Source organism: Mesoplodon mirus (genome assembly GCF_964341445.2).
Source record: "Mesoplodon mirus genome assembly, chromosome: 16".
Taxonomy (NCBI): Eukaryota; Metazoa; Chordata; class Mammalia; order Artiodactyla; family Ziphiidae; genus Mesoplodon; species Mesoplodon mirus.
In genome coordinates this window covers 72,214,732-72,233,173 of record NC_138992.1, presented here as the reverse complement: position 1 = coordinate 72,233,173, position 18,442 = coordinate 72,214,732, and the positions used below count along the sequence as shown (strand labels likewise).

Genomic DNA, 18,442 nt, shown 5'->3' with positions numbered 1-18,442 from the left:
CTGAGAAGTTACTTTTCAAGACCGAACAGTGTTCCTGATGGAGATACAGGCGCACAGTTCTGTGGACGTACTTTGACGCCACCGGAAAACTGTGCTATAGACATGGCATAAGAGGCCCTACGAACACTGGGGACACACCACAGCTTCGGAACTGGCTCTGAACTACAGTCAGCAGCAGTCAGTGCCCGGAAGAGTCACATAAACGTGAGCTGCACAAGTAAAGACCTCCCTAAGGACACTGAAGCACTCATCAAGTTCAAAGAACCAAAGGATTTCCTCACACATCATCCTGCCAATGTATTTCATGTTTTGTGAACAGACTTACCTAAACAGATCTGAAGTCACTCACTGAAAGATGTGGTTGTTCGGACAGATCAGAAATAGCACACCCAGAAAAGAACAGCTGGACAGTTTGGTTGCTCTGTCGTCTGGCATAGGAGCCCTGAGTCCGAGTGACTTACCCAAGGCTGGTTTTCCATCAGTCAGGTGAATGCCTTCAACCCAAAGATCGCCTAGCCCCAATCGATCCGCCTTACTCCTACCGGCTCAAAACCTAACAAAGAGCATCATTCAGCATTTCTCCACCGCCACCCACTGTTGGTTTGTTTATAAATGTTTTTAATGTTAAGATGCCAAAGAACCATTTAAAATATGGACAGTTTCTCTGACTGTAGCAAACTAAACTGAAGTACTGAAGTGAATCAAATACTCCACTGCCTATGCATACTCTATAAATGTGTTACTTTCTATTTCATCTTCTCTTACTCATTTTCTAAATCTGGTGTCATTCTCAAGCCAACTAAAGCTTTGAAGTTTTGGTTTTAGTCTATCCAAAGTGTATGCTAATTGAATACGTGCAATGTTACTGCTCCTAAGGACTCTTTCCTCAAAAAGTATCAGCGCTTAAGTAATATTGAGCCAAGGCTGAAACAGCATTTTAAATAAAAGATATGTGGCTACAGGAAAAACTATTTTTTTGAGTACATTCTATGTGCCTGTAACCTACCTGTATCTTTACATGTATTAACTGATTTAATTTTCACAACAACAAAGAGTTAAGGTATTATTATTACCTACAAAGGCACAGAGAATCAAAGCTAGAGGCTCAAAATTACACAGCTACTAAAAGGCAGGGCTGGGATTCAAACCCAGGAAGCCTGACTTTCTAGCACATGCATGTAACCCCCATAACAAATATAAATATATTCTGAATCATCATGATGAGTTAGCCATCAATTCTGAAAATGTCAATATATTATCAAAGCAGAGTGATGACAGTATCTTAATGACGTTGAGATACTGTACAGAATGTCTATGGTATTATGAGGCTTAAAAAAAACACAAGAGTCCCAGTGAGCTGGCAATTTAGTAATCAGGCTGGCAGAATATTCCTGGAGGCTTTATAATTAAGCCTTAAAACACAGGGAGGTGGTTTGACAGTTAATTTTATGTGTCAATTTAGCTGGGTCACAGGTGTCCAGATATTTGGGAAAATATTCTAGGTGTGTCTGTGAGGGTGTTTTTGGACAAAACTAACATTCAAATTGGTAAAATGAATAAAGCAGATTGCCCTCCCTATTGTGGATGGGCCTCATCCAATCAGTTGAAGGTCTGAATAGAACAAAAAGGCTGACCTTCCTGAGAGTAAAAGGGAACTCCTCCTGCCTGACTACGTGACCTGGGACACCAGTCTTCCTGCCTTCAGACTCCAACTGAAACATCAGCTCTTCTTGGGTCTCAAGCCTGCCAGCTTTTGGACAGGAACTATACCATTTGTTATTGTTTGAATATTTATTTTTTATGAAGAAAAAACAAACAACTCCTGGGTCTCCAGCTTCCCAAGTACAGATCTTGGGACTTCTCAGCCTCTATAATCACATGAGCCAATTCCTATAATAAATCCTCCCCTCTCTCCAACCCCCTCCTTCTCCCCGTGCCTCTGTCTCTCTCTCTCTCTCTCTCTATATATATATATTAGTATATCTAGTATATCTCTGTCTATATATATATATCTGTTGGTTCAGTTTCTCTGATGAACTCTATACAGGTGGCTTCTTCTATTACTATCAAGATATTCACAACTCCTCTGAAAGCTTATCTCTGGAGGACCTGAAATGTAGAGACACATAAAGAGATGACCTCTATCTTATACTACTGCCTGCTTTCTAGGGGAGTGGAAGCCACAGTGATTTTGCTGTGAGAGTCTCTGGCCTCACCATGCCCACTTCCTGTGCCCCGGCGCATGTCACATACATCCGCACCTCTTTGTCCAGACTGCCTTCCTTCCCTTTTACTTGTTAAAATGTTTCTTACACCCCTCAGTTCCCTTTAGTCAGGGCTGTCTCTAGCCTCTGTGCTCCCTGTGGTAGCTTTCTGGTTCCAGGCAGGTTTTGTTGCTAGGGGACTAACTCCATGGGGCTGTGAGCTACAAGACAGTACACATCTTGGTTATCTTTAGTGTCTTTATAGCTTAGGGCTGGCCTATAAGAAGTCCTCAGGCAACGTCTAATTAACAAAAATTAAACTATATTTGCTTGGTTAAATAGATCATCTTCCTAGAGAAGACAGTGACTTGAGAGGAGGAAGAATATTCAGCTTTTAGAGAATGGTTTGAAGGCTTCTGAAAGGGGAAAATTCACAGTCTTACAGTGGATTAAAACTGGAGCAGAATTAAAACAGGAGCAGAAGCTCTTACAAAGAACAAAGAAATGTACAGAAATAACCAGGACACCAACACTTAAATGCCGGAACTGTCCTTCCTCAAGATCTTTATTCAATTAAAAAGCATGTAGATTGACCAAGAATCAAGAGATCTCGCTATAAATTAACTTATGGCCTCTTTTTGAAGAATTCTGAGTTGCCAAACAAAGATATATGTATGTCAGAACAAGCCTGGTCATTCCCCCTGTGTTTGGACACAGTCTTGAGCCCGGGGAGAAAAATAAGCCAAGATCCCAGTGCCCCAGCCCACCCTCTCAACCACAGACTGCTTTCAGGTTAATGTCATCCTTGTACTTTTTACAGCTCCACCCACCCACACCCTGGTCCAGGAGCTGGTTCCAGGGATCTCAACAGGCCGTGTGCTGACGCAACCTTCTTAGAATGCATCCTGTGGCTTGCGTTTATGTCTTGTTGCCATCTGAAGTTGAATTACAGTGCACAGAGTCCTAGAATTTCAGTCTTGGGAAGGTCCCTGAAGGCATCATATCTGAACCCCTCATGTTATGACTGAAGAAACAGACTTTTTACTGGTCATGCAGTACATCTGGGTGTAGAATCAAGGTCTAGATTCCTAGCAGAAGAGTTTTCCACTATGACACACTGCATCACCCATATACTCCATCACCCATAAAATGTGAGGGAGCAGACCCTACAGCTACTGTTTTATACTCCATCGCAAATAATAAGTGGGGGGTCAGATCTCCGATGGTTTGTGTGTGGCTTGTTTGCATACCCCACAGTCTGGAAGGCACAGTGTTTGCGTTATTACACTAATGACCCCAGTTCACTTCATCTGGACCACATATTAGATGAACCTTATTCATAATTGTTGTAATAACATGATTTTATTAAAAATAACTAACTTCACTTCCTTACTCCTTACGTTTGTTACAGTTATTCTTAGAAGTCAGCTAAATTTAGGCATTATAGCTTTTCAAAATATATCTAAGCATCCTAGGGCTTATAATTTCCATGTATTCTCAATTTAAAACCTGAAGCAAAGTTTGAAGGAATAAATAGGCTGACTTATTTAAATCTAAATGTAAATGGCATCAACTCAGGATTAGCCTTTCTGACCAAGTGCGTTATACTCTTTCTCGTGTTTTTATTTCAAAGCACCAGGGGATGCAATCACATAAAAAGTCATTTATAATCTTCTACTACAGTTTTTAAAAATTGTTTTCAGAGGATATTAACCAAACCCATAATCCCAAAGAGCTTTTCAAACTAGGTAGTTATTATTTCTTCTATTTAAAAACTGAAAGCAGACATCCAACACTGTCTGAGCACAGTGAACGACGAGCAGAAACGAGCAATGTTAGGCTCCCAAAACCACTAACACAAGAAAAATCAAAGATAGAATGTGAAGTATAAAGCAATCATTGGCACTGGTATAGGAAATGGGATCTATTTAGGGAAACCATTAGAAGAAAACCAGAAAACTGCTGCTGGGGGAGGATGGGGGACCTCATGGGATTCGTGAAACAGTACCACATTGTATCTCCTGTAAAAGCGAAAACCTTACATTTCTGGGTGTTCTCTGAAGGAATATTGGATACTCTGTTTTTTGTTTTTTTTTTAAAGGAGCTAAAAATGGAAATGTTTATAACAGAGAGTTAATTTGATATTTCTTAGAAGATAATAAGTCATTATAAGACAGGGTAATATTGTCAAAGTAAAATATCCATTTTTTACTGCTTGGCTCAATATAAGATTAAAAGTCACTTTTTTTTTTTTTTTTGGTAATGAAAGAAATTGAGTAAGTTTGTTCGATGAAAGCAAAGACTTCTGTTGTTTCATGTAGAGTGAAGCATTTTAAAAGCTACAGCATAATGTGAAGGGTGACATGCGCCGAGCACTGCCGTCACTGCTGTTCACGCACAGAGTAATGTGTAGCCAATAAAAATAGAGCAAGGTGAGCTCCTAGCTTACTCCACATCCTCCGTTCTCCAGGAACAAGGTCAGGAGACACTGGAGAGGGAGCATGTGTTTATTTATCCTCCAGCTTCAAGGCTGACTGTGGAAATGTGAGATGGACTAAGGCAGTCCGCCTCCAGGCTGAGCCAGGCTGAAAGCAACTGGTCCCGAGCACTGGGGCTGGGGAAGCGGCTCGCGTGCACTGAAAGGAGACCAGCGGAGCACAGCCCATCAACACCCAGAGAAAAGGAAACAGCTACTGCTGGTGCTTTGAATGGATGTGCATGACAACCTGGGAGCACACAGAGCTGGACCAGGGAAGAGAAACCCCTCTCGGTCGGCTCCTGTCACTTGAACTTGGGTGGTAAACACTCTGCTGCAGATCTGAATGGCATGGAGAGGAAATATGATCTGGGCACAGAGTGGCTGCTTGAATACTTGGCCTCTGGAGGAGGCGAGAGAGAAAATGTCATCCCACTTGGCTATAGCGTCCCAAGTAGAACACTGTACCCACCGCTTAGAATCTAGGCTCCATTTGGGAACTGAATTTACATTCTCATCTTTGTCCTAGTGATATATTTATTTGGGGAAGAACTGTGTGTCATGTTTCTGTTGTTAACTTTAATAACTGACATTTTCAGCAACAGTGCTACGCATTTACCTTGATCCTGTCCTCATAAACGCTGTCCTCTACCAAGGCCCAGTGGCATGACTCGGATGGTAGCAGCAGTCTCCCTCTGCTGTTAAGGGTACAGCTACAGTGAAACGTGTGTTTGCTTTTTTAAACAACACACCAAACTTATTAACTCAAATGCACTCTGTATTAGCTTAAGTAGTCACACTTAAAAGCCACACCTGATGGCTCCACACTTCAGATAATGATGCCATAATGGTTCAAACAAGTTTTAACCTGTGCAGGCACTTTCTAACCACGTTAAATGTATTAAGCCATTTAATTTTTATAACAGTCTTGTAATATGGTGACAACTGTTACTCCCATCTTACAGATGACAAAACTGAGATACAAAGGAGTTAAGTAACCTGGCTGTGATGGATCCAGTCACATATTCCCCAGGTCTGCTCAGCCTGCTTGACCCTCAGGCCTTGGCCACTGGCCTTTAAGTCCACAGTTCATGGTGATAAAGTCGCTAGACCCACCATTCCTGCTGCCCCCACAAGTACAGTCAGAGGTGCCCCAAGCCCACACCAACTGACATCAAGAGGCTCTGCCCCTGGGCCAGAGCCAAAGAGGTTCTGCCTTGCTGAGTCTGTGCAGAAGGGCTGGTAACAGACCCTGAGAGCGTGGGGGAAGTATGGCCGGGTGGAGAGGACTGGCTCTTCGCGGTCCCTGCGGCCTTTTTAGAGAAGTCCCCTGTGCCCCACAAGCAGAGGTGACTGGCTGCAAAGCTACGGCAAGCTTGGAAACACGCGCCTTGTGTTCCGTTCTCCCTGCTTCCCTGCTGTGGTCCCCCTTGCACTGGATTCCCTGGGCCAGCTCTCCCAGTATTAACATGCGAGCTTTCACCACAGGCTCTGCTTTCTGGGGCACCTGGACCAAGACAATGCCCGGTGAGTGGCCCAAGGTTAGTACATGACAGCTCTTAACTGCAATACTACATTGCATGCCATCTTTATTCTGCTTCTATTATATTATTGAGTCATTAGCTCTGTTTCTTTTTTTTTTTTTTTTTTGCGGTACACGGGCCTCTCACTGCTGTGGCCTCTCCCGTTGCGGAGCACAGGCTCCGGACGCGCAGGCTCAGCGGCCATGGCTCATGGGCCCAGCCACTCCGCGGCACGTGGGATGTTCCCGGACCGGGGCACGAACCCGTGTCCCCTGCAGGCAGACTCTCAACCACTGTGCCACCAGGGAAGGCCCATTAGCTCTATTTTAAATGCCGATGCAGAGACAGAAACAATTATGAAACAGTAACCAACAGAACTAAGATTTTCCACTACCATGAAAATATCACTCCGTTTACTAAAAGCCCTCCACATGGTGTCTGAGATCAGAAAATCAGGAGCAATGACTTCTGATTCCATGTGGGAGTTTTGTTTCTGAAATGAATTTCCAAGTAATTTCTGAATTTCTATAAAGCAAAAAGCTGTAAAACTATATACTGTGTAGTTGAAACTCAGTGTAGTTTCAAATGATTGTTTCAGAACATTCCCTGACGTATCACGTTGTAGACAAGCTTTTCTGAATCCATCTACTAAGAGAACAATTTGAGAAGAACATTCAAGCTTGCTGGCAATCCTTACCGAAGCGCACCATTTCCACATCACATCAGCTCTCACCTCATTTACCACAGCACCTACATCCTGCATGGACGTGGAATGAAAAGTATGAAAGTCATTATTTTTGGGGGGGTTGGCTCTTTTATTTCTGGTATTCCTTTTAAAAGCACAGTGAACATTTTCCAGTATCTGACACGTACAGAAAAAGGCGAGAATATTTTTCTCACGTCTGGTCTGGAAGAGCACGCTCTATTCTGGGAACCTCAAAACAAGAAAAATGTAAGACTAGAAGTTCAGAGCATTGAGACGGTTCTGAGACTTGAACGACAGATGTAGAAAAAGATTAACAGAGAAGTTACATTTAGACTGGGATGGAAACTTTTTAAAAAGACTTGAGGACAAACAATTATTGAATAATTTTGAGAGTAAAAGCAGTGGTACCAAATAAAAATACAAATAGGAAGGCACAGAGTTATTAAGACGGAGATTCTCACTTCCCTATTATTATTACTCAGAAAATAACACTGAGACTAAATATAACAACGATGTTACAGGAAGAGACTTCTGGTCATTAAAATCTCCTAATGGTAGGACAGGTGTTGAAATATATTTTGGTTTATTCAGGGCAAACCTGACCAACTAGAAATATAAGAAGCTCAGTTTAGATGTACTCCATTTCCTTTTTGAGATCATATATAACATTTCTTTTTTTCAGGCTCCAGAGACTTTCTGTTTTCTGAATGAAAACATACTGACATTTTGAAGAACTGGATTAAATCTTTCAAGTCATTGAGTATAAATCTGTCCATTAGGAAAGGAAGCAAAGCTCTGTTGGCATGGATCTTTCACTTTAAGGAACTTGAGAAGTCACTCGAAACTGTTTGTTTTATCAAAAGGAGTATACTTTTTAAATTTTCTTTGAGATCTTCAAATACTATATAGTTATTTTTAACCCATGATCCCATGTAACCTTCCCTGCTGACTTATCCACATTTTTATGAAGATGATGGCATAATTTTCCTTGCTTTAGCTTAAGACTTCATGCATAAGATGCGCCCTTCCCAAGGCATATTCATTACATGTACTTACAGAGTTTCAATTCCAACGTTTCTTTCTATTGTCTTCATGTTTACAGTAGTTCTAACTAGTCCCCTCCTCATTCTCCCGTTTGAATTTTTTTTTGGTAGCATCCTCCCAAATACTTCATCCTCCTTTTGGACAACATCCTTCTTACAGCATGATATGGTGCCAGAAACATGTCAGACCCGAAACAGGAAGTCTTGTTGCTGGAAACTGCAAGACTGCTTCCACTCAAAGCCTTATTTATACTGCATGGCGAGAAGAGATTGGTTTCCTTTGTTTTACTTTCTGGAATGGCACCATGTGATGCTCTTTTACTGAAAAATTGAGAGAATATCACCACATGGTACTATCAGGGGTGAACCATCTAGCATGGTCTTGCTGCCATACAGTAAAATGTAATGGTAATCAACACAGTCCCAGATAAAAATGTGGTAATCATTCATTCAACAAATGCTCATTTTCGCACCCACTGTGTGCCAGGCCCCGTTCACAGTGATAGCAGCTGAGCTAACATTTATTTTATACTTACTGTGTGCCAGATGCACACATGCATCCACTCATTTAATCCTTAGAACAACCCTGTGAAGCTGGCAGTATTCATGTCCTTTGACCAATAAGGAAACCGAGCCTTAAAGAATTAAGTCACTTGGAAGGGTCAGAGCAGAGCCTCAATTCCAGGTCTGTTCGAGGACAGAAAAGTACCTACTAGAAGAACATCTGCTCAAGGGAAACAAGGCCCTTGCAAAAGAAGAGGGTCAAGCAACATGAAAGTTTCAGGAATCCCAAAGTGACTGTACAATTAATGAATATCGTTTCCAATTCAATGGCTACCATGACAGCCGACTTCGTTATATTATTTTAGTGACAATGTCCACTTAATGACAATGGGTATTTCCTGTAAGTACACACCTTATACCATAGTCAACGCTAATGGGACCAGAGCAGTCACTAGAGGCAGAAAGTGTGTTAGGAAGACCACAGAGTAGGGTTTGAAACTCATGTTTGCCACTCAACAGCTGTGAACTTGGGAAGACATGGCCTCTGTGAGCCTCAGTGGCCCTCTCACAGGATTGTCACGAAGACCATACCTGCTTGGGGAATCGCCTGGCACAGAGTACGTGCCTAGCTGATTCTCAAAGAAAGTCCCTTACCTTTCTGATTACTGCTTGATGACCTAGACCAAGCCAGACGCAGTCCATTAAACTGGTCTTCCTTCTCCTCCCCCACTGCTTCAAATCTTTCAATACTCCCTAAGCTTTTCAAGGGAAATTCCAACTTCCTTAGTTTAGAACACAAGGCCCTTCATGATAACAGCAGCGGCACTTGTCTCTCGATGGTGCCCACGCTAAACAGCCAGTGCCAGTGCCATGCCGATGTTAAGCATTTTTAACACCACTCCTGTCCACATCTCACGTCACTGATTGATACATGGGCAGCAAATCCCTGCCTCTGTTCCTCCCCATCATTCCTTCTGCTTGGAAGACCTTTCCACCTCCCACTCCCAATTTTCTAGTAAAAAGATGATGAGAGAATTGATCAACCAACCTGGAACACTTCTGAAGAGTGAAGGGAGGTACTATTACTAAATATGATTGAACAACAGGCATATACTTGGCCTCTCCCAGACAAGAAGTATCTTCCCACCAGAAGGTAAGCCTTCTCTGATGTCACTGATGACTTAGCGTCCCTTCTCTGTGCCTCCATAAGTTTGCTACAGCATCCGGTGCTTACTGCAGCCTATAACTCATCGTGCTGTCACTGTTTTGTGCTACCCCTCTCCTACGCTGGACTATGAACTATTAGAGGGCAGGGACCTTCCTATTTATTTTTCTACCCCCAGTACTTAGCATATGTCAAGCACACAGCATTTACTAAATAACATTAAATGAATGATTAAATAAATTCAGTGCCATATTGTGAGAACTAAAAGCATTTCAGGTATCTCACCATTCTGCTATTCTGCAGTCATATTTATTCCATGTGCTTTCATTTCCAAATCAGTTTCCATCCATGAAAATAACTGATCCTCCAGGGGCACTGGACAAAAGCTTCTGTAAACCAGATCACACTCCAGTTTTCCATTTCTTCCTGTTCTAAAGGGACCGATTTTTTTTTTCAGTCACTCTAGTTTGGATAATGTGAAAAGAAGTTCATTATATGAGCGCCTAGATAATAGTGAAAACCTTCATGGTACCAAATAGGCAAGCCCAGTTCCAGTAAGCAGATTGTGCCCATGCTGCTCCAGATCAAGCTGGTTTATTTTTTCACACCGACGTCAAGCTGCTGGTGAACACTTTGCTCTCTGAATCGTCTCCAAATCTATACCAGCAAGCTAAGGAAAAGCCAACTGGATTGGCAGACAGAGTGCAATTCATGCCTCCCTTTTTCCCATGTGGTTTTTGAGTAATTCAGGGCCTCTTCTTGCCCTGCAGGTATGGTAGAATAGGGGCAGAATTTAGGAGAGGTTCTATCATGGACTGGATCTGAAATAAGAAGACCCAGATAGGAGTCTTGGTTCTGACACTTCCTAGCAGACTGGTCTGGGGAATGAGAGTAAGAATTATACTTTCTTCATGCGATTATTTCAGATTCAAATGAGATATGGGAAAGCATTTGTAAATTGTAAAGCACTAAACATACAATCCCTGTGCTACATTCTGGAAACTACGGTACTTCCCCTCTGATGGCAAGTTTATTTGATTGTTTTCATCATTAAGTGGAAAGATCAACAGGCAGAAAGTGCAGAATCAGGCTAAATGGGCCCAAATTAACCTATGGAGAGGTTTCTAATACGGAAAATGGTATGTAGACATTATTTTTTTATCACTATATACAGAAGGGCAGAGTCCTACCTTAAATATTAGGTAAGAGAAAAGCAATGGAGTGGAAAAAAGAAAATAGTAGTGTAATTACCAAATAAATGAAAACTTTGTAGAGCACCATGTGTATGCATGTGCATGTAAATACGTACACATTTTTTACATACGTACATATTTACTGTATGTGTGTACAAAATATTTTTCTCCTGAAGTGTTATTTATTTGGTTTTTATTTTAAGCTACATAAGGGAGAAGCTATTATGGTTCAATACATTAAAAACTGCTACACAAAACTGCAGGAGAAATTACCTGAAAATGTAAAGGATTACTGAACTCTTTTTTATTTTTTTTGCGGTACGCGGGCCTCTCACTGTTGTGGCCTCTCCCGTTGCAGAGCACAGGCTCCGGACGCGCAGGCCCAGCGGCCATGGCTCACGGGCCCAGCCGCTCCGTGGCATGTGGGATGTTCCCGGACCGGGGCACGAACCCGTGTCCCCTGCATCGGCAGGTGGACTCTCAACCACTGCGCCACCAGGGAAGCCCTGAACTCTTCTTTTAATTCACAGAGAAAAGATCATGCTGTCATGGCAGGCTACATCATATCACATTCACTAAAATTGCTTCAGGCAGATTTATTGTCATAAAATGAAGATTTCAGGCAGTTTTTGGCATAAAAATGCAATATTATACTTAAATATTAAATATATAGTAGTATGATATAGGATGATATAGGTTTCCTATTGCATTTTATTTTCCTTAGCTTATTAGCTTCATACATTAAATTATCTGTAAGATAACAACTGCTCATTGTATTTTAGGGAACTATATATAACAATTTTTGTTCTAGTCCAACAACTGCATAACCTAGCTGGATACTTAAGCTGTTTCAGTAATCAGTTAATGTTCCTTATAATGCTCACATCAAAAAAATTATGTAATCTCTACTACTCTGTAACCTATAATTTCACTTTCTGTAAGAAACATTACATTATTAATATCTTTTGCACATTTCATATTTGCTATGAAAAATGCTGGCATAATATATTTTTATAACCATTAAGTAAATTAACATTAATGTTAAATTATGTAGTTTCAGGAATTTTTGTTTGAAATGCCTTCTGAATAGTTCTGAGTGGAACGTACATATTTTAGATATATATGTATTGAGTCTTGTCTCTAAGAAATCCTTCAGTGTTACTTGAGACATTAAACTTGAAACAAATAATTTAAACACGTATTGAAATAAGAATAGGATGGAAACTAAACATTAGAGCAAATCAAATTATCTAAATGGACTTTAAGTTTAAAAGCAGAATGATTTGCTTTTTCTTCAGAGTTAACCCAACTTTTCTCAGAAAGTTCTATTATAGTGCCTACTCCCCATTCCACATAGTTTAGGCAACAAAGCTCTTTGGACACAAGACAGGAAAATATCCCACATCTAATATTTAAAATCCGTATTTTACAATATCCCCACTGCATACCATTTTCAGGCAGTGAACCCGCCTTTGTAATAATCCATTCATATCAGTGGTTCCACAAGCTAACAGGGTTTCTCAAAACGTGTACACTTGAACCTTTATGTAAAATTTTAAAACTGTACTTTTTAAAAACAGTACATTTTCACCCTGATTCTCGAAAAGGAAAAGGCTTGTGGATGTGTATTTTTAGGAAAGCCTGTGAGGCACCACGCTTTTTACACATCAGAAGTCACTGAAGACTTTTCAGTCAAGTGTTCTTTAAGGTGAGAGGCCGACTTAATGAAGGGTTTCTGTAATGCCAACTACATCAACCATATAGTTTGGCCATTCCGTTATTTAGATGGTAATTTAGCATTTCTTTGGATCTTTTTGAACTCAACATTTTGTTTTGATGTTTTTTCAATTGCTTGGTTCATTCTATTTAATAATATCATGATAGAGATAACACAATGAATGCAACCCGTATCTTCTATGGGAGTAGTTCTCAACTGGGGGAACTCTGTCCCCGCTTTTGATTGTTTCGGCTGAGGGGTGCTACTGGCGTCTAGTGTACAAGGGCCAGGGATGCCTCTACGTCCTGCGGTGCACAGCACAGCTCCCATAGAAGAGAGCTGTCCAGCTCCAGTGTCAACAGTGCTGCTCTTGAGAAACCCTGGTCTATGGAATGGGCTGAGTCTGAGGTTTTGGTAAACTGTGACATGAGAGATAAGATTCACTATGAAATTATTCATTTAAGTAATAAAGGTAACTCAAATCCTAAATCAATTCGTAAGTCTATTTTAAAAAAAATCATTTAGATATGGCCTAAATAGTTTGTACAACGCAATGTAATTACCCAACTCTCATGGGGCTGACGGCAATATTCCAGGTGCTTTGGGTATGGTGTTCAAAACAACAGGTAAAGAGCCCTCGTCATCCCATGCTTACAATTCTATTACTTCAAAATAAACATACGCCATATTACTTAAACTTTGGAGTTATAATTACTCTAGGTAACTACTGAATAACAAATTCTTCAAACGACACACAAAAACTGTCACTTGTCACGATTAAAACCCAAAACGTCTAAGAAAAATTAGTGATTTGTTACTTAGGATTCTATTTATCTTTTCATGCACAAAACTAATTATTTGTTTGCAAGATGTTACATCTTCAGTAAAACCATTAATATTCTGAGTAGATGGCAGTATTCATTTTATAAATAAAAATGGAATTTCACCACTGTGTTTCATGCAGTCCTTAGGACAGTAATATTCCCACAAGATGTTATCTGTTTAAAAAGGCAGTTCTTTATAATAACACAAAGCAGTTACTGGTACATCTAATTCATAGTATCCATTATTTTTCAAGCAGTCTTCCTGGATATCAAATAGGCATATATATTACTCTTTGAGAGATACATATGCAATATGTGTATATAATATTTTTGGGAGAGTGTAGACGCTATTTACCAAACCCTGTCTTCCCCAAATACTGTTATATTTTAAAACAATATAAAGCCATCTCTTCAATTTTTCTAAAAAAGGAGAGTCCATGACCAGGTTATCTTCTAAAACAGCAAGAACAAATAATCTAAAATTAATTAATAAGTCCTCCTAATTTGGTAAGTATTCTATATTTCTTAGGCAGCATGTTTATCCCCCCAATCATAACTTCATTGGTTAACAAAGTTACGAGGTTCATTCACTGGTGGTTAGGCACTGAAGTAAGTGTCTCAGGGATGTTCAGAGCAGCTAAGGGAAGTCAGCAAGGGATTTTAGATGGCCCCAGGCAATTCACAAAGTAGATGATCTGCCCAGTGGACAACTGGAAATCAGAAAGGGCAGCCCATAGGGCCACTTCAGTTTGAGTGGAAACAGAAGACACAGGAAGTCAGCAGTGTTCAGGGGAAAATATCTACATTTAGGCAGAATTCTGGGAGGAGTTGGTCTGGGTCCTTTGCATCTTAAAATGGTAGACACTGTGCTGCTGGGGCCGACCTTTCAAAGTGGTTCCGTAACTTTAATGAAGAAGGCAAGGAGTATGTATGCAAAGTACTCTGATGATCTTAGAGGAAATAAACTACCTGTACGTTTATCAATATTTAAATACGATTCCCTCCCAGATAGAAAAGTATACATTAATAGACCTGCTTTTTAAAACAGCGTATCATTTAGCTTTTTAGAAATGAACAAACTTCACTGTCTAGAGCAGTTTTAAGTCCACAGCAGGACCGAGCACGAAGCGCAGAGAGCTCTCACACAGCCGGTCCCCGCGCACGCGCGCAGCTTTCCCCCACTTCCGACATCCCTCACCACAGCGGGGAGCTTGTTACAATCGCTGAACCTATACTGACACGTCATTATCACCCAAGGTCCACAGTTTACATTAGGTCTCATGCTTGGTGTTGTACATTCTATGATTTTGGACAAATGTGCAATGATATGTATCCACCACTATGGTATTGTACAGAAAAAGAGCCATACTGGTGCCTTTTTTCGTTCAGTATTTTTTATCTATACAATTAGAGTTAAGAGGATTCTTTTTAGCCAGTACTGCCCCTACCTCCAAAAAAATACTGTTGCTAAAAATAAACCCCCTCGTCTAAGCTTCTACTTGTAGTCCTTACCACACTGAGAATGAACTGGATTTTTCTCAAATTAACATTAGGGGGGAGTACGGAAAATGACACGCCTGTTCAACGCTGTGCTCACTTGACATGGTATCTTTCCAGAAATATCTGTAAGTAGATACAGGATTTTACATGGATTAAAATGTCAGTAGTCGATTTCACAAAGAGGCAATACCACAATTACTGAATTTCTGGGAACATTTCCAACCTTCCCCACCAGTCTTTCTAGGTTGGTGACGAGGAATGTCTGCAAGCGACTAAATTTATATCATCTGAGCAAAAACCTCCATTTGTGTTTCAGGCTATGTTGATACACAACAGAGTAGAGAACTGGCAATTACCCTATTAATTTGGTGAACGTGGACAGCCACCCCCACACCAGATATTTCAAACCACCAGATAGAACTTTTTTTTGTCTCAGCGATCTACTTTGTTAACCAGATAACTGCCAAGACTCCAACTTTGTTCTGTTCTGGATAAAATTACAATTTCTCAGCATCTCCAGTATCAGCTACTTAAGGGAAATATATGGAGAAATGTATGGATGTAAATGTATGGATATTTCTGCATTGAAGCTGTACTTCTCACTCCATACTGATGATGTAGCGTGAAACACAGAAAGAACATAGATAGTTATGGCTATTTTTATCCTGCTTCTCAAATCGCCAGTATTAAAAAGTATATTAAAAAGCAATATGGCATTGTGGCTAAGATCAACAGCTTTGGAACCAGTATGCTTGAGTTCTAATGATGACTGTGCCTCTTACTATATATGTGACCAATGCCTCCGTTTTTCTATCTGTAATATGGCAACATAATAGTGCCTATCTCATGGGTCACTGTGAGGATTGAATGAGTTAGTTCAAATAAACTGCTTAAAATAGAGCTCGGATCATGGCAAGCAATGAATAAATGTAGCTATTATCCTTATCTTAACCTCATCATTAAGATTGGTTAACCCATGAAGGATCTCTGAGGGATAATGAAAATGCCCTAAAACCAGACAACTTGGTAAATTTAATAAAAAATCATTTAATTGTCCATTTAGCACAGGTGAATTTCATTGTAAGTAAAAGGTACCTCAATAAAGCTGTTAAAAAAATGAAACAAAATAAAGACTGTCCAGCCTTATTAACTCAATAGCATTAGGCTCCTGAGCTGTAAAGCCTGAGAGGAAGAATGGAGAAGCACAGCCGGGGGGAAGGAAGAGAGAAAATCTGAGGGACCTACAGATGGCCTCCCTTTCTCTCCCACTGTGTGAATTGCCTCTTACTGCAGTGGTAGAGGGGCTCATCAGCTGTCTTCTGTGCACTGCTTCTCAGCCTGCCCTCCCAGAGCCCACTGTCCAGCACTGGAAGATAACTTTGAAAAAGCCTAAGGGTTACTCCTCTGCTGAGAACGCGCTTTGGGTCTACTCCTAGACCTTCCATGTCCTGCAACCCCGTTACTAAAATCAAGTACAAACGAACAATACTCAATCACTTTCTCACTTTCATTATCTCACTGACCGATGATTTTAAAAATTTGTTCGCTGATTCAATCCTTAATTCAGCATTTATTATGCTACCACCCCTGTGCTCCAAGCATATTCCCAGAAGGTAGAGGGGAAAAAAAGACCAAGATAGTGTGGTCCCTGCCCTCAAGAGCCTTGTAGTTGCTCGTGTGGTTTAATCAATCTGGATATGGCCCTCTTTTAAGTCTATGCCCTGTTTCCCGAGTAAAAAAAAAATCTTGAACCTTCTCCGAAGCTCCCTCCAACTTTCTGATATAGATAATCCCTCTCACTCCCTCATCTCACAGGTCAAGAGGTAGAGATCAGAATTGGTTCCTTCCAGAACATCACTCCACTGCCACTTTCAACTTGTTCTCTTTTGGAGTCTACATCATCTGCTCATCCCACATTTTTTTCCGTCTTGATTGTCGTCATCTGCCATTTCCTAGGACACGTCTACTATCTTTCCCTTTGTATTCATTACCTTTGCTGGTTTCAATATCCCTGTTACTGATCTCTTCAAAATTAGCATCACTTTTTTGTTGTTGTTATTGCAGTTTTAATGAGTGACTGCACTTCACCTTCCTGTGGGCACTGGTAGCAATGTGGACTTGTCATCATACAGAACGCCTCTACGGATACTGAGTTATAAAATTCCTCGCTCTGACTAGAATTTCTTCCCTTTCCACTTCTTTCACTTTTTAAATTTCTGAGTCTTCTATCTACTCTTCCAATTACTTTTAATAACTCCACCTCTCTCTAATCTTGGTTCCACTGACTCCAAGAAGATGTAGACTAGATTTCAGAGTTGGCCATTTCAAGGAAGCTCTATTACCCCATTTCTTTTGACATCTTTGACTTTTTCCCCCCTACCTGTCTTACCCTTCCCCAAACTGGGGAAATCCCACTCTCTTGCTTTCCTAGTCTCTGCTTCAGAGCTACATGAGGCTGCTAGACACGATCATGAAGTTGAATTAATTAATTCCACTATGCACTTGTGTTTTCCAATCTTACCTACACGTTAATTAGCTCAGCCTTTTTTTGAGCAGGGGGAATCATACACCAGGCTGCAATTTTAGAACTTATTCTCAGAATTATATTGGATGGATTGCATTAAGAGAAGCCTGGGGATAGAAGACCAGTTAGAAGACTAGGTACTTTGGACAAGAGATGATAAGGATGTAGATTAAGACTGAAAGGGTGGGAATGGGTATTTGAGATCTATAAGCTGCAGGACTTGGTATGCAAGGTGAGAGAAGTACTCGAAAGATATTTAAATTATGAGATTCAGTGACTAAGGAGCATGAGATGTGTCACTAATAAAAACAGAGGAACAGCTTTAGAAGGAAGACTCGAGCCTTGAATACAGTCAGTATAGGATTCCAACAGGTTTCTTTGATGACAGTGGTCAGCAGGGAATAAAAAGAAAAAGATGGATGTAGGAGGAAACTCTCATTGAGAGTTTCTATCACATTCCCAACCTAGCCTAATCCGAGCTTTTTCCTGAGAATCCTTTAATACTCAATCCCTGATGAGCTCTCCCCGATGGAGACCCTGCTTCCTACTGTAGAGAAAAAGCTACCTGAATAAGCCGCCTCAATTCTCCCCTTCTCCACCTCCAAACTTTTGTTTGAAACCAAATTCTTTCTTCTTTCCTTTTGGTTTCAGAGATACCTTCCCCCCCCACCCCGTCAAGTACAGACCTCCCCTTGCACACTCAACTATATCCTCCTCTGGTAATTTGTCCAATCAGTTATTTCTCATCTTTATCACTCCTCTGCCTACAAAATGGCTCAGCTCCTTCTTTATTCTTATAACAAAACAAAACCCAATCAATCAATCAATGGTTCTTTCCGAAACTCAATTACTCCAAGTCACTCATTTATCTCTCTCCTTTCCGTTATCACAAAATGTCTCAGAATAACTTGGTGGGCCTGCTGCATGCTTTTCCTAACCACTTACTCACCTGTCTCTTGAACCCATGAAGTCTTGGGCTGGTATCTTCACTCCTTACACTGTGTTTCTCCTTCTCTTTCCCTCATTCAGAACTGACAACCAGTCCTTCCCTTTTGGGTCTCTC

General features: G+C 40.7%; 1 protein-coding gene across 2 annotated transcripts in view; it reads right to left on the bottom strand.

The window, feature by feature from the left end:
* TOX (thymocyte selection associated high mobility group box) overlaps positions 1–18,442 on the bottom strand; it is a 297,711-nt gene that overhangs the window by 154,679 nt on the left and 124,590 nt on the right. The window lies entirely within an intron of this gene.